We start from the raw sequence: 17,770 nt of genomic DNA, 5'->3' as shown, positions 1-17,770 counted from the left end.
GCCCTGTTTCTTTGCCTCAGTTTTCACATACATAAAAATGGAGATAATGTTTACCTCCTTTGTAAAGTGTTTTGAGATCTATGGATGAAAAGCACTATATAAAGAGCCAAGTATTTCTTTAATTAGGTGTGCTGTCATATATCCATGGAATAAGCACGATGTTGTAGTTCAGTTGCCATAGCAATGGGCCTAGATGGCACAGAAGATGGCTTGTGGGGTCCTATCCCTGTCATTGGAGGTTTTAAAGAACAGGTCAGACAAACACCTGTCAGGGATGGCCTAGGTGCACTTGGTCTTCCCTCAGCGGAGGGGACTGGACTAGATGACCTCTCAAGGTCCATTCTAGCCCTACATTTCTATGATTCTAAACTAGCCTATGGGAAAGTGTGTTATTTCATAAGAGATAAAAATGGAATGGCACGAGGTAAAATTCCCTGGAACTTCACTCTGTTACATCGTGTTGATATAAAGACACTATTTTCAGAAAGATTTTATGCCACTTTTTCCTACTATTTCAACTCCTCCAGTATTAGTAATATTGAGTGTATTAGTGTAGAAGCACTAACAACCCCCTCCAGTGTTTCAAGTATTGCATCATCTAATCAGTGAGAAAGAGAAAAGTTGCATGTATTGGAACAATACATGCTATTGTTTACAATGCTATGTCTGAGTGGCCTGAAAGCTTTTTGTAAACAGCACCTATAATATTCTATCAATGTACAAGAGGGAATTTGAGGAATTTTCCACTGATCACATGCCAATTTCTTTTGAAATAGCACTGATGTTATCCCTTTTTTCCTTGTTTCAGTATTTCCTGCTATATTAGGAGATTCAATTTAACCCAGTTTAGAGGAGATCTGTGAATTTTCCTTGTCATCATTTCTTTTGGACTGGGTTATTTATGCTGCATGTTTGTTTTTGTTGTAATACTAGCCACAAAAAGTTTTCCAGTTTTTAAAACCCTGAAAGGTTAAATGCATTGTGTATTAATATTGATGGCAGCTGGCTGACAATCTACACCAGTGCTCCCTATACTGTTAAATTAGGATTAGCAATGGTGAGAATTTTTACAATATTGTGCAAATAAGGCCACTGAATTTAGGAAGCTGGTGATCTCAATGGGAAATCATGGTAATTTAAAGCCCTGCCTTATTATTGGATAATCTTCAGCTGTCATGACACCTCACAGGTGAAAGGTGCTACCAAGTAGAACCCAAAGAAGGAGACATACATAAAGAACCCAAGAAAAGGAAAAGATGAAGTTAAGAAATACTTCAAAAGGAACTCGGTTGGGGGAAATACTTCAAAAGGGAACCCTGGAGTGAGAAGTACTTCAAAAGAGAAAACTTCCCTAGAGAGCTTGCTGTAAATTACCCTATAGTAGGTCATGCCATCAAACAGATATAATTAGTTTTACTCTTATTGCTATGTTCATAAAAAGCATGCTCATTTGAAACAGACAAAACAGTTCATATAACATATGGGTACTTCCAAATGGCAAGTGCTGCAGCTGCTTTTGGTTAGTCATTGTCTAACTTCCCAACCACTATGCATTACTCGTGATTCAGGTGGCAGCACCTGCTTCTGCAAACCAACAGAAAGTCTGAATAGACACCTCAGTCCTTTACAATAGTAAGATAAGATGGTTCTCCTGCTTCCAGCAGTTGGAGCTCTGACTTGTGTAATGTACACGAAAGAGCCTGCAGGAGCAAAAGTTCATTCACAGATATAACTATGTCAGCATGTGCGCATGTGGTCTAATCTAATTTGATCAATTTTAAAACTAAAATATGTTTTGTAAGTGGCTGAACCTCCCCACTTTCTCATTCCATATCCCTAGAGCAAACTGATTACTACTTCTCCCTGGTTCCCATGGCTATTGGACCCACCTCTCCTCTATCAGCTCCCATGCTAGTTGCCCCCCCCCCTTCAAGCAAAGATGTTGCCTCCACTTATAAGTTCTTAGCTTCAGATTTAGGAAAGAAATTAATCGTGTGGTAGAAGAAGAGTCATATTAGGAGTGCAGGTCAGGAGTTAAAGAACTATCCAGCTACAGAGGGTTGAGGCACATCGGAATTCTTAAGTGGAGTAATCTCCAATTGCCCCATCTGCTAACAGTTGGAAGCTTTCCTAATTCCCAGCACAGTGCTCCCTAAGACTCTTCCCCAAGCCCCTAGAAATTAGGTGGCTCACAGGTGTCATCCACCTGTGAACTAACTAGTGCCCTACAGATTAAAATGAGCACCCTCCTTCGAATCAACTCCAGCATCAACAACTACTACCTCTATTGTGTAAAAAGTATGAACAGAATTCTTAAATTACTGCACCAAGGGGCAACAGTGGTTTCTGTGAGCCAATCTGATATATTATCCTAGCTTTAGCTTCCTACTTACTCTGCTACTTGAAGAGTGAATACAGTTGTAACCAGTGCAATCCCTATCTGATATAAATACAGAGATTGTACCTACACAACTGGTCAGCTCTCTATGCTGCTTTTTCATTAATGTAACCTTAACGTGCCTGATTGTAACTTTGTGGCTAGTGTCTAAATTACTAACCCAACACAGATTAAATGTAGCAATCACTGTCATTATTTGGTTCCTCCTTTCTGGCCCTTTGTGTTCCTTGTCCTAGAGTGGGCTAAATTGTACATATGTTAAAAAGGACATGATGGAGGTAATAATTAAACTTCATGTCCCTTTTCCTTTTAGTTCTGTAAGAAAAATCACAATATTATGCCACACTGGAAGTTCCAATGACATTCTTATGTTGAATAGCACCTTACTCTATGAATAGTCCCACTGACTGCTTTTGGAGCAATATGCTATTCAGCAGGAATAAGGGTACCAGAATCTGGTCCTTAAAGAATAATAAAAACCGCAAAGCTATTTTTATTTATATAAAAAAAGACTTTTCTTCCAACCTTCCCTCAAGTAAATAACAGTATTGATCCATATCATATACACATTTTATACTTTGCATTTATACAATAACTTGCATCTGAGGATCTCAAAGTGCTTTTCACCTATCGTGTACATCTTCATTTAAGAATTTTAATATTAGTTCTCTTTTTGTCAAATCTCATTTTGAAATGTGTTAAAAGACACATACCAGAACTATTTACAACAAATCGTACCTGGATGGAGATTAAAAAATTCCATGTGACTTCTGAAAGCAGAATATGCACAACTTGTGTTTACAAGCCATCAGTTATAAGGTCTTGGTGGTAGCAGCTTATGGAACATCCATATACAGTGTTGGCATTTGTAAGGTGATGAAATGGAATGAAGTCTACTAGGTATCTGAACTGCTTTTACTGTGCTATTTGCAAAATATGAAAATACCTATTAAAACTAAACCTGGAATTTATAATAGCTGATTTATGTCAAGCTCAGGAACCAAAAGGGGTTATTTAGTCCTACACAATCTTTGTTAAAACAAAGTTCACATGATCAAAATGAGATATTTGAAATGCCATATTCACTGAAGTCAAGCTTAAAGCCATTAAGAAATTACTTTGTATTTTAATATATTTTTAGAACACTGCAGAGGAGCACAATAAAGTAAATGGATACTAATTGATGCAATTATTCTGGCCTAGAAAGGAATAAAAGGTTATAAAGAAGATTGCTCTGACCCTTTGCATTTCAGTCTCTCTATCGCTTACTAAACAAAGCTGGAAAACAAAGCAATAGAAGCAACAAGGCAAGAAAAAGTGGCCTAGAGCAGACTATGTAAGTGATAACCCAGAACGCCACATATTATGATAGTAAGCTTGTTGTTGTTATTATTTGTATTATCATAGAGCACTTGGTATTAAGAGTTCACAAGGATTAGGCAGGCAGATCAGACACATAATACATTGGATGATGAGACGAAGGTGAAATCTCCATGTAGTCCAGATATATTTATTTGGTAGTGTTAAATTATGTCAGCACTCATGAAAAAACACCTTCCACGATCCTTTGTGCTGGTGCCACAGAATCTCTTTTAAAGCACTGATGCTGTCAATGCAAAGGATTCTTTCCTCTTTTGGGGAGCTTGAGGTGCCTGTTGCAGAATAGGGGAAACCTTTCTTGAGCAAGAAATTAAGTGTATGAGGGTAGATTGCTGAGATGGGTTTATCGATGAGGCAGCAATAATTAGTGACTGAAGAAGTGCCAAATCCCATTTTGCACCAGCCTTGCCAATTAGCTTCCATTCCTAGCAAACTTCATCTGGCAGGAGTCAATTGGCAAAATAGTCCCCTTCGCATTACATCAAATTTTTCCATCATGATGCCATCCTTTAGGTTGCCAAGATAATATACCCAAAATATTTTAGAATCATGTTTAACCCTTAAAAATAGAGTACAATATTCTCTTCTTACAATATTAGTTCTTGTGATAGAGAGTGGATACCGTCATTTTTTTTGCGCCTTTGATCTGTATGCAACTATCATTGTGGTTCATTATCTCATCAAAGGAGCCTGCAATTATGGGGACTATTGCTTCAATATTTACTACTGCTGCATCTCATGATATTTAGCACATTTTGATGAGCAATGAAGATGGTAGTAGAGAAGGGCAGGAGAGGGACTGGAAGATTGAGAGATTTTGTAGAGAACCTATGAAAATCTGCAATGCAAAGCACAGTTTCTCAGAGCTCAGAGAATCTGGAGAAACTGACAAGAAATAGGAGATGTATATTGTAGACACACTTCAAGTCCATTCCAGTTTTAGAGATAGTTAAGAATTTGGAAATAGTCCCTATAATTAAAATGTAAAATACCACTAGAAATGGTAGTATTTCTAGAGATAGAAAGATTTTTGTTTGCCTACTGTACTTGCATGATATGCTATTCCAATGAACTATTTATTTAAAAAAATGCAGTTTCTAATCTAAGGGCCAAATTATACCTGGCCGTGGTGCTGATGTGTAAAGGAGGAGGAGGCAAGGAGTGTCCTATTGCATCCCCTGTGGTGGGCTGAGGCACAATTGCAGTCACTGCACGGCTGCCTGTTACTGCCCTGGGGATGCAAGCCACCCCAAAGGCAATTGGAGATGATAGAGTAATGGCCTCAGCTCCCTCTCCACACCAGCCAGCAGAGCTGGCCCACTAAAGAGGTGAGTGCATGCTGTACCCTTTTAAGAAAGGGTGCAACAGACATGCTCCTCTGTGCTCTAGGGAATTTCAGGATGTGTAGGTGGGGGCGGAAAGGCATGCAGGTTCACATGCCTCCCACAGATTTCTGCCAGGATGGGAGTTGGGCTGAACGTGGATGATGAGGACATGCCTGAGAAAGGCACCAGCACCTAGCACTCCCGCTGAGCCCTGCTAGGAGGCTCCCGGAGCAGGGAAGAGAGACTGGGCTGGCAGCGCAGCTCTGCCAGAGGCAGCATGGGGAAGCCCTCTGAGTTCCGTCCCTTCCTCACCTGCAGCTGCAGTTACCGATGCTTGGCAGTAGGTGCCCAGAGCCCACTCTGGCCCATGCTGTGCCTGCAGCAGGGAGGCGATGGGAGAAGTGGAGAAGGATCTGTGAGGAGAGTGGGGGCAAGGTGATGCAGGCTTGGAGCGGGTGTGAGAGGCACAAGGGAAGTGGGAAAGGGGGCAGAGGCAACCGTGTGGGACGGTCATGTGCCTCACCAGAAACTTTAAATTGTGCCGTCCCCCCAAGAGTTCCGTGTTGCCTCTGTTCAGGAGATAGGATGCCTACTTGAGCTACAATGCCTCCCAGAGCTCCCACTGGGAGAGGTAGTTCTGTACTGCCCCCACTGCAGGCCTAGCCACAAAATAGTACAGTCTGGCATTAAGTAATGGCAATTGCACAATCAGGCTCCAGATAAGCCAGGATCCCTCCCTCTCTATTTTAATTGATATCTTTTGAGATAACATCATGACATCATTAATTTGGATGGGTAGCGGGGAAATAGCATATCTGTTGTATAAATAAGGAGAGAGATATTAGGCTGCGTCCAACAAGTAAACAAGCCAAAAATCTCTTCCACTTCAGTTAGGGAGCAATGCTTGTCTGGATTATCCCTGTCAGCACCTTGACAGATTCATTACTGCTTATCAAGGGTGAGTTATGAAAACAGCCAGGACTATAACAGGATGAGGAGAAAAATCCCCCAGAACTGTTTGCAGTTGATGCCCAGCTAGTCTATTTCATTTGATAGGAGCCCATGTTATGGTTGTTAATAGGGATGAACTCTGCTACTTAACACAGCTGCAACTCTAATAGACATGAACTTCAACTCTTCATGAAAGATGCTTGTGTAGATAATGAATTGCTCAATTTCTAGAGAGAGAGGGTTAATAGTATGGGAATCTACAACCCGTCATGTCATATCAGCTGAGAAGGCTAAAAAAAGCTAATTTGTCAGTCAAATGCCAAAAAAGCTCCTCTAAAAGTTCTAACGATGCACTTGAAAATAATGAGCCATGTCTTCTGTATTAAAGCAGCAGGCGGGTTGCAAAATCATTCCCTTCTAGCCCAAGAATGCTCCAGACATAAATATAGCAGAAGCATATCCCTTCCAACTGAATATTTTAAGGGAGGAAATAACATTAAAATACATATGGTATGATGGCTGATTAGAAAGGAGAAAATGAGTTGTTAAGAAAAATCACAGTTGAGAGTATTTAGCAATCTGTGGTTTTAGTTCATGATTTTGCTCCATTTCCGCATAATCATTCACTTCGGACCCTTCACACTGAGTGAAAGATCACATTTGGACTCCTTCTCCACTATTAATATGAGTTGTGCTATATATCATGAGAAAGGCCATTTCCCCTAGATTTGCAATAAGATCTGGGAGTTTAGCTATAATATCAGTGTAACATGTTACTAAAGATCTCCAAAGAGGTAACATACAACCAAAGAAATGCATGTCGGTTTGGAGATAGAATTGTTAGACTTTTATTCATTTACAAGGATAAAAGCATTTAACAAACCAAATGAATGTACACAATTCAAATGACTTACACTGAATAAATCCACACCTTGGATCGATACCTGACTACATACACTGCGGGAGCTAAGTTCATAAGATATTGAAGTATAGTTCATTTTCCCCCTCTTGAGGTTTAATGTACAAAGTGCCTAAGTCCAGCTTACATCATGTTTCTTTGTTAGAAAACATTTGTATCTTTATAAATACATATTCTTAGGACTTCAAACAACCCCTTCCCACATTTACAATATAAAAGATAAGGCACTTATATGTTGAAGTACTTCTAAACACTTAATGAAATAAATTTTATACCCATAAAAATGCTCTTATTTAGACTTTGGATTTTGATTATTAAGGGGTTTTTTTTTATGTTCCCTTCTTATGCCCAGTGACATCAGATCATATGTGTAAAGTGCACAAATAAGTAAGTTCTCAGTGTTAGATAGGCTGATAATGCACAGATGGTTTAAAAATTGTATGCGAAATTCACAGTCTGGATTTTTTTATAAAAATTATTTATTGCAAAATGTCCTGGGACTTACACGGAGGTGTAATGTTCTGCCAGCAATTGCTTTAACAGCTATCCAGGAAAAAAAACCCGGGAATCACTTTATCTCCGGTTTGTATTTTATTAACTCTGTAAAGTTATGTCACTTCTATCCATCATGTATACGTAAAGCTAATTTCACAGACTGGAACAATTACTTCATACAGCAGATACCTTTTGTCTGAAGCAAAAAGAAAAAACAACCTTGAAATGTTCATTTTTACTGCATACATGATTTTTCCACTCAGAATTTAAAAGGAGTAGTTTTGTGAAAGAAACTGATTGTCTTTAATCTGCTGAGTTTTTTTTATCTGGCAGCAAAAGCTTAGATGAATTACAGAAATGCAGTTTCTTTGTTTTCACAGATCACACTATCTCACACTGCAAGCCAGCCTACACCCAGCAGGGCAAAGATAAGTGTGTTTTTCCCCATAGGTTCTTTTGTGAGCTAGAAACAAACAGGACATGAAAAGAAGAACGTGCAACATATATTGCATCCTGATATCAAAACAAGAATACTGCAGAAAGTACTTAGAAGATATTCTCTGTGTGCACTGGCCCTGTGATCTACAGTTAAGGTCCTCTGAGGAAAAGGAAAACAGCGGACATCTTATTCTATCTATATATGCATTTTAAGAATATTTTTCCATCTTTGCAGCCGGAGAAGGTAAATATGTCTGGGAGGTATAAGGATGTGGTTTTATGACAAGTGTATTAATGCCCACGCTGCTTTTCCTCATATTATGTGGCTACACAGGTGCTTCACTAATTACACTGCTCTACAGCCAAAATGCTTCTGAAATAAATGTAGTCAAACTTTACTAATTCTGGGTCACTGAGAACGAAAATGATGCTTAACATTGTTGATTGGCTCTAGTTTTCAAGATATGCTATTGGGTCAGTATATACGACCCTTGACTTGGGAATGGCGGAGGATAAGTGAGTTATAAAGGGAAGGGATCTCAATTTAAACCAGAAATGACTAAAATACATCTTTGACTGGATCGATGAATAAATCTATGACTGGGTTTGGACAGTACTTGCTTTTTAGGCAAAACAATGAATGTTGCAATCTGAAGCTGGTATTGCGTCATACATGATATGAATTGCATCATGTTATTCCTAGAAGTCATGGATGATGCAATCATAACGAAGTTACATCACTCTGCTGAACAAATTGCCCTACATCAGCTCTAGAAATCATACAGTGTCGTGCTCTCTTATTTGTCAGTGTTTGATTTTGCAAAGGGACACATTTCTGTTTAGCCAAAGTGAGCAGAGATGCCTCGTACTTGTGTGAACAGTGCAGATAACTTCTGCTATGTTTGTGGTGAAGTGACTTTTGCATCACAAAAGCACAGTATAACCACTATGGTTAAGAAAGCCTATCACCTTTATTTTGGCTGCAAAATTGGAGATCAGGACAAGAGGTGGGCCCCACACATATGCTGCAACACTTGTGCAACAAATCTTCGCCAGTGGTTGAACAGGAAAAGGAAATCTATGCCTTTTGCAGTGCCAATGATTTGGAGAGAGCCAACAGATCATACCAGCAATTGTTACTTCTGCATGGTGCCTCCAGTTGGGAAAGGTGTGTCAAAGAAGAAAAAGTGGACTGTGCATTATCCAAACATTCCATCAGCTATACGCCCAGTACCCAACGGAGAAGGACTGCCGGTTCCTGATGCACCAGAATCATTCTCACTTGAGTCAGACGAGGAAGAGGAAGAGGATGAAACTTCTGGTCCTGAACCATCAATGTCACAGGACCCACATTTTCTCCCATCCTCCTCCTCTGAACCACACCTCAAAACACAAGGTGAACTGAATGACCTTGTCAGGGATTTGGAACTACCCAAGAGTAAGGCAGAGCTGTTGGGCTCCAGACTACAGCAGTGGAATCTCCTGGCAGGTGATGTTAGGGTTTCCATGTTCCGTGACCGTCAAAAGGATCTTGTCCCATTCTTCTTCATGGAAGGTGATCTTGTAGCCTGCAACAACATCGATGGTGTGATGGCAGCCCTCAACATCGTTCACGATCCAGATGAGTGGAGACTGTTCATTGATTCATCGAAGACGAGTCTTAAAGCTGTTTTACTGCATAATGGCAATGTTTTGCCATCAATTCCAGTTGGTCATGCAGTCCATATGAAGGAAACCTATGACAACGTGAAACAACTTTTGAGGTGCATAAACTATGACCAACATCAGTGGCAGCTTTGTGGCGATTTGAAGGTTGTTGCTCTCTTGCTTGGTCTGCAGACTTGATACACAAAGTACTGCTGTTTTCTCTGCGAATGGGATAGTCGTGCAAGAGATTCCCACTACATCAAGAAAGATTGGCCACTCCGACAGTCATTGGAGCCTGGGAGGAAAAGTGTTCAGCATCCACCACTTGTTGAATCAAGGAAGATTTTGTTACCACCCTTACACATCAAGCTGGGTCTGATGAAGAACTTTGTCAAGGCCATTGACAAAACACAAGCAGCTTTCAAGTACCTCCGTGGAAAATTTCCAAGGTTAAGTGAAGCTAAGATAAAGGAAGGTGTCTTTGTTGGTCCTCAGATTCGTGAACTTCTTCGAGATGATGCATTTGACCATGCACTGCGTGGCAAGGAAAAGACGGCATGGAAAGCCTTCCAGTTAGTGGCAATAAATTTTCTCGGAAACAACAAGGCAGACAACTACAGGTTGTTGGTGGAAAACCTCCTCAAGCATACAAAAGCCTTGGTTGCAACATGTCACTAAAGATACATTTTTTGCACTCTCATCTAGATTTTTTTCCACCGAACTGCGGAGCAGTGAGCAACGAGCACGGCGAGCGATTTCACCAGGACATTGCAACAATGGAGAAATGCTATCAGAGCAAATGGAGCCCATCAATGCTTGCAGACTATTGTTGGACAGTGACAAGAGATGCTCCATTTAATGAATACAAGAGACAAGCCAAGAAGCGCCGAGTAGACACTGAATAGAACTAAACTATGTACAGAATAGTTTTTTGCCTTTTGTTTCCTAATAAATTTTATTTATATAACCCTTTTGCTGATGTTTAAAGTGTTACATAAACAGGACAGGTGAAATATTATCATGTAAAGCAACCATAAACACATGAAAAGACCTAGGTTTACAATTTATGATTAAAACTCTACTATCTACACCATATAGATAGACATAAAATGTAAAAACTTAAATATCTGAGAAACAGTAGCCAATCAGTTGTTTTAATTGTCATATTTGAATTCAGCACATCAAAATACATAATAAATAGCACATTTTATCTCTGAAGCAGATGACTTCTCAAAAATTGTAGACCAGTGTTATTTCACTAGTACTGTGACAAAAAAAGTTACAGTATTTCTGATTCTGAGTAATTACATGAAAGCAGCATTAATTTATTAACTTCAGTGTGTATGTGCTCCTGGTGAGGAAGTCTGGGTTAAGTACAACATATTTATTGCTCTAGAAGAGTTGTTCCATTAGCTGAATGCAGTTTGTAAAAGGATGCTCATAGTCTGATATTAGTAGCAACTACTCCACATAATTCATTAGTTGCATCTCATAGTAAGAAGCATTAATTAGCTACATTGTAATTGCGCTGGAGAAAGTAATTTTACTCTCTTGTAACTAGTAAGCATCTTTAATACATTATCTCAAAGTTCCATGTAATTACTCTTTTCTGGTGGAATTAAAGTAAAATATTGTAAGCTATTTCGCCCCAAATCAACAAACAGCTTATCTTACCACGGTTAAGAAATGGTATCACAATGGTATCACATTCTTAGTATCACAATTATTTTAGTTAAGTTATGAAATGTTACGAGATTGAATAATAGCACAACTGAGATCAAAGTCTTGTGTTGAGCACTGAACAAATATGTAGTATGAGAGATTCTGTCTCAAAGGGCTTACAATCTAGATAGACAAGACAGACAAAAGATGGGAGAAAGCAAATTTTATTATTGCTGAGGCATAGAGAAAGTAAGGTCCTGATTCATTAAAACACATAAGCACGTGCTTAAGTCCCCAGGGAGTAATTAAAGTTAACTACATGTTGAAGTGCTTTGCTGAACTGGGACCTAAGTAACCTGTCTGGGGTCATACAGTCCTGGCAGTACCAAGAATTCAACTCAGATTTCCTAAATCCCAGTTCAGTGCCTTACCACAAGACTATCCATTCTCCTATTAATAGTGAGAAAATTAGAACTTCTTACTGGCTGCTTTCCTCACTAACTGGCATAAGGAGAAGCAAACCATTGATACTGCACTGGTGTACTGTAAAGCACAGAAACAAATTAGTGGTCAGAAAATTCTTCCCTTTCATCAAAGGCTTGTGTTTTACTGGTGGATATTAATACATTTGCCTGTCCAGATTCTACTTTTTCTTTTCTTTCTTTTCCTTCATTATTCTTTTTTAAACTATGTTTTGGGCAGAGATCAAATTGGGAGGGAAAGAAAGGTAATGGTTTTCTTGCAAGCTCCACCTATAAAATAAGTCTTACCCACAAGACATTGCTCGCACTAGATTGTGCAGGTCGTTGAAATATCACATGGGCTCCTTGGGCTTGGCTGCCACTCAGTGAGATTTGCATGGCCCACTGGGCTTCTTGAGTTTGGCTCACCCTGGACAGGGCTCAGATGTTCCAGTGGCTTCTGTCTGGATCCTTTTCATTGGGGGTGGAAAAAAGCAGCAGTACTCTCTGTAGCCTACAGCCTAGTGGTGCAAAAGTGAACTGTCACTCACAGTGGATCATGCAGTTCTTCAGTTTGTGATATTTCCTCTCCTTTCTTACAAGCTCGGAGCAGTGAAATAGTTAAGAGTTAACATTTAAAGAATTACCATTGAGCATCTGAGATTAATGGAGCAACTTATACCTCTCAGACCTGTTGTTTTAGGTTCTACAAACACAGGCGGAGGTCACACCATTGGTTAGCTTCAAAAACATGAATGTAATATATCTCAGCAACCATAACAGCTAAAGGGATACTTCAGTTACAGCTTCAACTTTGGAGAACAAGAATACAGCATGAAAGTGGAGCTGGTGTACTGGCCTAGTCTGAACCCTGACATTGGGGTGATAGGGACCTACTTAATTGTTTCTTCTGGAACAGTAATCTCCTTTTTTTTTTAATTCTAGTAACCAGTAGTGTCCCCCTTCCTTGGAAACCCTTATGTACTTTTCTGAGCTCAGCATTCAGTGTGGCAGTGGTGGAGAATATATTTGCCATTCTGAGGGTTTACTATCACACACGTATGTGAAGTGTCTCTCGTTACATACTCAAACTTCTGTCTCTCTCTAGCAATCAGTGTTGCTGCTTCTGTGTTTGGTTTATGGCCCGTTGCTAAGGCGTATTTCCCTAGCTCGGAGCTGGCTAAGCTTTGCTGCTTTCTGGCATGTGTTGCTTTGCTCTTTATTTATGAAATAGTTAACATCTTAATAGGGAATTTCCTGCTTATCATCTTGTTTCAGCAGAGTCCTGGCGAGTAGAATGAGAGAAGCAATAGCACATGGAGTTGTTTCTCCTCACATGCATCACCCCCACCATAAGGATTTAAAATATATAGGTTTCATTGTTACACAAAACACCAACCTAATATGATCACAACATGTGGCTCTCCTTCTTTCACCTTCCACTTGCTAGGAAACGTCTCCTCTCCCCCAGCTAGAGTGATCCACATGTTCAACCCCCCAGACTGAACTACTGTAACATGTGTGTATGGGGGGTTAAAGGTGGATGCCACGCTGTCATTCAGCCCTGGCAGAGCTCCATCGGCTGGACACTCACCAGCCAGCTGAGTCTGAGCCTCTGTATTCTTAAGCTTCCCTTTTACAGAGTAGGTTGCAGTGCTGTTTCTTTCCTTGGCCTCTCTAGCACAGTTTCCGGGCACAGGCTCTGTCTGTTACCTAGCAGCCCTAGGCCCCATGACCAGCTCTGACCTCCCTCATTCCCTAGCACGCTTTCCCAGAGTTCCACCTTGTGGGCACTCTGGGTGTATAGTTTAATTCTTTATGGGCACGTGATAGGTGAAGCTGAAAGACACAGTTAGGCTTTTCAAGAGTTTCTTGATATAATTACATATATAATTATAATAGCACAGAAGATACATAGATGCAGACAAAACATAAACACACCCATGCACATATTTCCCTGCCTCACTTTCCTCACCATTCTGGAACATTCTCTGGGTTTAGGATAGAGTGCTTTGGGTTGCCCAGGATCCTCCTCCTGCACACCATGGCTTTTTCTCTGAATTATGGAGTTTCTCTCCATTATAGATCAGTTTCCTTTTACCTTGTTTTGCCCTGCAGTTAACAGGATCCTTCCTGCTATGAAAGCCTGTCCTTTTCCCCTCTCCTGCCCAAAGCTTCTTCTATGTCTTGATGAGTCCCTTGACAACTAACACCTTGTTCCTCTGTTCTCCTTCTGGGGAAATTGCACTGCTCCAACCCCCAATCCCTTCAGACATATTTGGTTGAACTCGTTTCCCCAGTCTTCTGCCACCCCAATGTCCCAAGATGCTTCTACCTGAATGGGATCCATACAGGTTGAATGATCCTCCATTGTTCCTGGTCTGGAAGGGACATGCTACAGCTCTGAGGGCAGATGGCTGACTCCACATTCACTGAGGCATTCCATGATACAGCAATTACATAACATCAACCAGAATTCACAAGTTGTTTATAGATAGATATTCCAAATCATGACACATGCAAAGTGTGCCAGCATGGGCAGAATGCAAAAGCCAGCCTCCTCACTGGCTGGGCCTCTGTGTACGTACCATCCCTGTGGTCTAGCCACTCCATTGATTCCCAAGTCCACTTCCATTGCCAGTATAAGATTTTGGCCCTGAAAGGCACTGATGGGTTCAACTGCATCAATGACTACATCTCCATTCATAGCCAACCTAGAAAGCTGTGTTATTCTGGGACAATGCAGTTAGTCAAGCCCAGGATGAAGTGTATCAAAGCAGGAAGGAAACAGTTCTTGGCTGAGGGGATTCAGTTATGCAACAAGCTTCCACAGCAGATTATACTAGCAAAGGTCTGACCATCTAAAGGTCATGCTGTAATACACTCCTTTTTGAGACAGCTTTCCTGCATAATCACAAAGTCTGACATTTATAGATAAATTTACCATAACCAGAACTTCCTAAAACCAGCCAAGTGAGAAGAGCAGGAGATTCCATGAAGTTCCTATTCAGATGTAATTTGCCTTGGAAACAGAGATACAACAGTGATGGACACTATGGAAGAAAACCATAAGAAATGTATATCATTCTTTGCAATTACCAGCTATTAATGATAAAAGGAATTTAGGAAATGGATGATTAATTCACAAGTTCAGGAAGATTATTCTGGGGTCTAAGTAGCATCATGAATTACTTGCGTTCCCCTTTTTAGTCTGAAGTCTCAGGTTAAAATTCTGATTCAATGTCAGAAGTAAAAATAAGGGCCTGCTCCTCCTTCCTCTTGCACTAGAGAAAGGGAACCAATGAGACACAGATGCAGTACCTAAAAACGGGGGATTAGCGGAGCTGCTGCATGCTCACCTTTCCCTTGAATCTAAGGTTAAATCTCTGAACATTCTGTCCCCACTGAGCATGTTTGAGCCTCTCACAGCTCCTAGTGTTGACCAGACTGTGCATGTACCATCTCCACAGAGTGACTGAGCATGCTCCATCCCCTTACCGCTCCTATGTGTAACAGGCATGTGCATCAACCATCCCCACAGAATAAATAAGCCTGCTCCCTCCAGCCCAGGGCAAAAGGGACAATGCAGGATTTTCCCTGCAATGGCTTCTCCCAGCTGCACTGGGCTGGGGTGAGGCTGGGCACCAGAATTGAGAGCAGAAAGTCTGTCTCCTCAGTGACCATCATGCCCCTCACCCCCCACTGCTGTCATCCAAGCAACACAGAGGAGGAAGCTGTCTGATTCAAATGCAAAGGGGACAAGAGTTAGACCTAGGACATTGGCTTAATGTCACTTAGGAACTCTGGCAGAGGCAAGGATAGATTCCAGTTCTCCAGGGCAGCATTCAACTGCCTTAACCATGATACCATCATTTCTCTTCCTCCCTGCCTCATTCACTACACTTCTTCCAACTTCTAAAATGAAGGAAGCAGGAGTTCTACAGACAATGGGACAAATGAGACCTTTTCCACTTGGTCTATCCAGAACACTTCCGTTCTCTGGAATCCAAAAATCTCAGTTCATCTCCAGCTCGTCACACGGGTTACTTTATTAGTCATGCTACTGCTCTTTGCCCATGCTGGCCAGGCCAAGATGCAGGGGGTTTAGGTCCAGGGTGATACCACAATTAAAATTCATGTCACACACCACACAGTTTATATACATCTTTCCTAGCCACTAACATCTATACTTCTTGCATGTAAAGACCAATTGTTTTGCAGATTGCATAAGGCAAACTTATCAGTTTATGGTGTATCTGCCTACTTTGTTTACTATAAACATATTCACAATAGTTACCTGAATCAGCAATTATTTGCTGGGACTTGTCTTGTCTCAACTTGGGGCTGCTCATGTCAACTGAGATAGTCCTTCAGTCTCCTTCACTTCACAACCCTGAATCAGCCTCATAACAGCTCCATCTTGTGTACTGTATGAAGCAGGGGTCCTGTGGCAAAAATAGTTTATAGTCAAATAATTAAATACTATATCATAATGTATATGCACAAGGGTCCAAATTAAGGTTGCACAGGTAACCTTAATTCTGTCATTTCGTAACTTTGGGGCATTTGACTTTGCAACCTTAATAATGTTCTCTTAACAATAGCTCTGTGTGTGTGTGTGTGTGTGTGTGTGTGTGTGTGTGATATTATTTAAATATATTGTAAATTTTAACCCAGTTGAAGTCCTTCTCCTAATGGTGAAGCTAAATGAACCTAGACTATTTATAGCCCAATTTTTTCTAACAGAAAACAACAAATTTCAAAAATACAGATTAATTGGAAGTTAAAATGCCAGAGCTGACATTTCAGTGCTAAATTAATGATCTCAGCTTATATAAGTAGACAGTTAACTGGGCCTATTGCCATTATTCTCTTCAGATTCACATAATTATAAAATAGAATAAATATTTGATATTGTGGCAAAAGTGATTAAGGAATGATAGAGAGACAAGGTGGGTGAGGTAATATCTTTTATTGGACCAACTTCTGTTGGTGAGAGAGACAGAACTCTTATGCACAGCTCTTCTTCAGGTCTGGGAAACTAAGGGCTCGTCTACTCTGGCACTTTACAGTGCTGCAACTTTCTCCCTCAGGGGTGTGAAAAAACATCCCCCTGAGCGCTGCAAGTTTCAGCGCTGAAAAATGTCAGTGTAGGCACTGCACCAGCACTGGGAGCCGCGTTCCCAGCGCTGCTAGCTACGCCCCTTGTGGAGATGGGTTTCTTAGAGCGCTGGGAGAGCTCTCTCCCAACACTCTGCCGCAACCACACAAGCCACGTTAAAGCACTGCCACGGCAGTGCTTTAGCGTTGCCAGTGTAGACTAGCCCTAACTCAGAGTGTCACAGCTAAATACAAGGTGGAACAGATTGTTTAGGATAAGTAATTAATACATATTTCAAGGGACCATTCAAGGTGAAGTGGGCCATTAACACCCCACCAGTCATAGGGAGGAAAGGGGAGGGAAAGCCGCTGTGTGGGGGTTGTTAGTGGGATATAGATTGTTGTAATAAGCCATAAATCCAGTGTCTCTGTTCAGTCCATGATTTTTAGTGTCTAGCAAAGTAACAAATTTAAGCTCCCAGGCTCATCTTTGAAAGTGTTGTGCAGGTTTCCTTTGAGGATGAGGAGGGCTGATAGATCAGATATAGAGTGATTGCTTTGTGAAAAGTGTTCACCCACAGGCAGACATTCCAACTCTCCTAAATTGATTGTGAGAGACACAATTTCTGAGTAAAATTAAGTCTCACTCATGATTTCACAATAGAACTCGGAAATGTGAGAATTTTTTTTCCCAGCCGCAGCTGAAAAGAAAAAAAAAATCCTGACATTTCAGAGTTCTAAAAGTGAGACTTAATTTTACTTAGAAATCCAGTCAGCTGCCCCAGGCATGGCGAGGCCAGTCTCCTGCAGTCAAGCCCTGGGCATTGGGTGGAGGGGCCAGGTTCCCACTGTCCAGCCCCGGGCAGGCTGGCGGGGGGTAGAGGCACCTGAACAGGGGTGGCATCAGGGGGCCATGGCCCCATCACTTTAAAAAGTGGGAGGGCTATGCCCTTCCACTTTTTACCATCCGTAAGGGCAAGCAATGGGGGGGGGG

Source organism: Terrapene carolina, unplaced genomic scaffold (genome assembly GCF_002925995.2).
Source record: "Terrapene carolina triunguis isolate 2854851 unplaced genomic scaffold, T_m_triunguis-2.0 Scaffold68, whole genome shotgun sequence".
NCBI classification, from domain to species: Eukaryota; Metazoa; Chordata; order Testudines; family Emydidae; genus Terrapene; species Terrapene triunguis.
Note: the sequence above shows the minus strand (reverse complement) of the source record.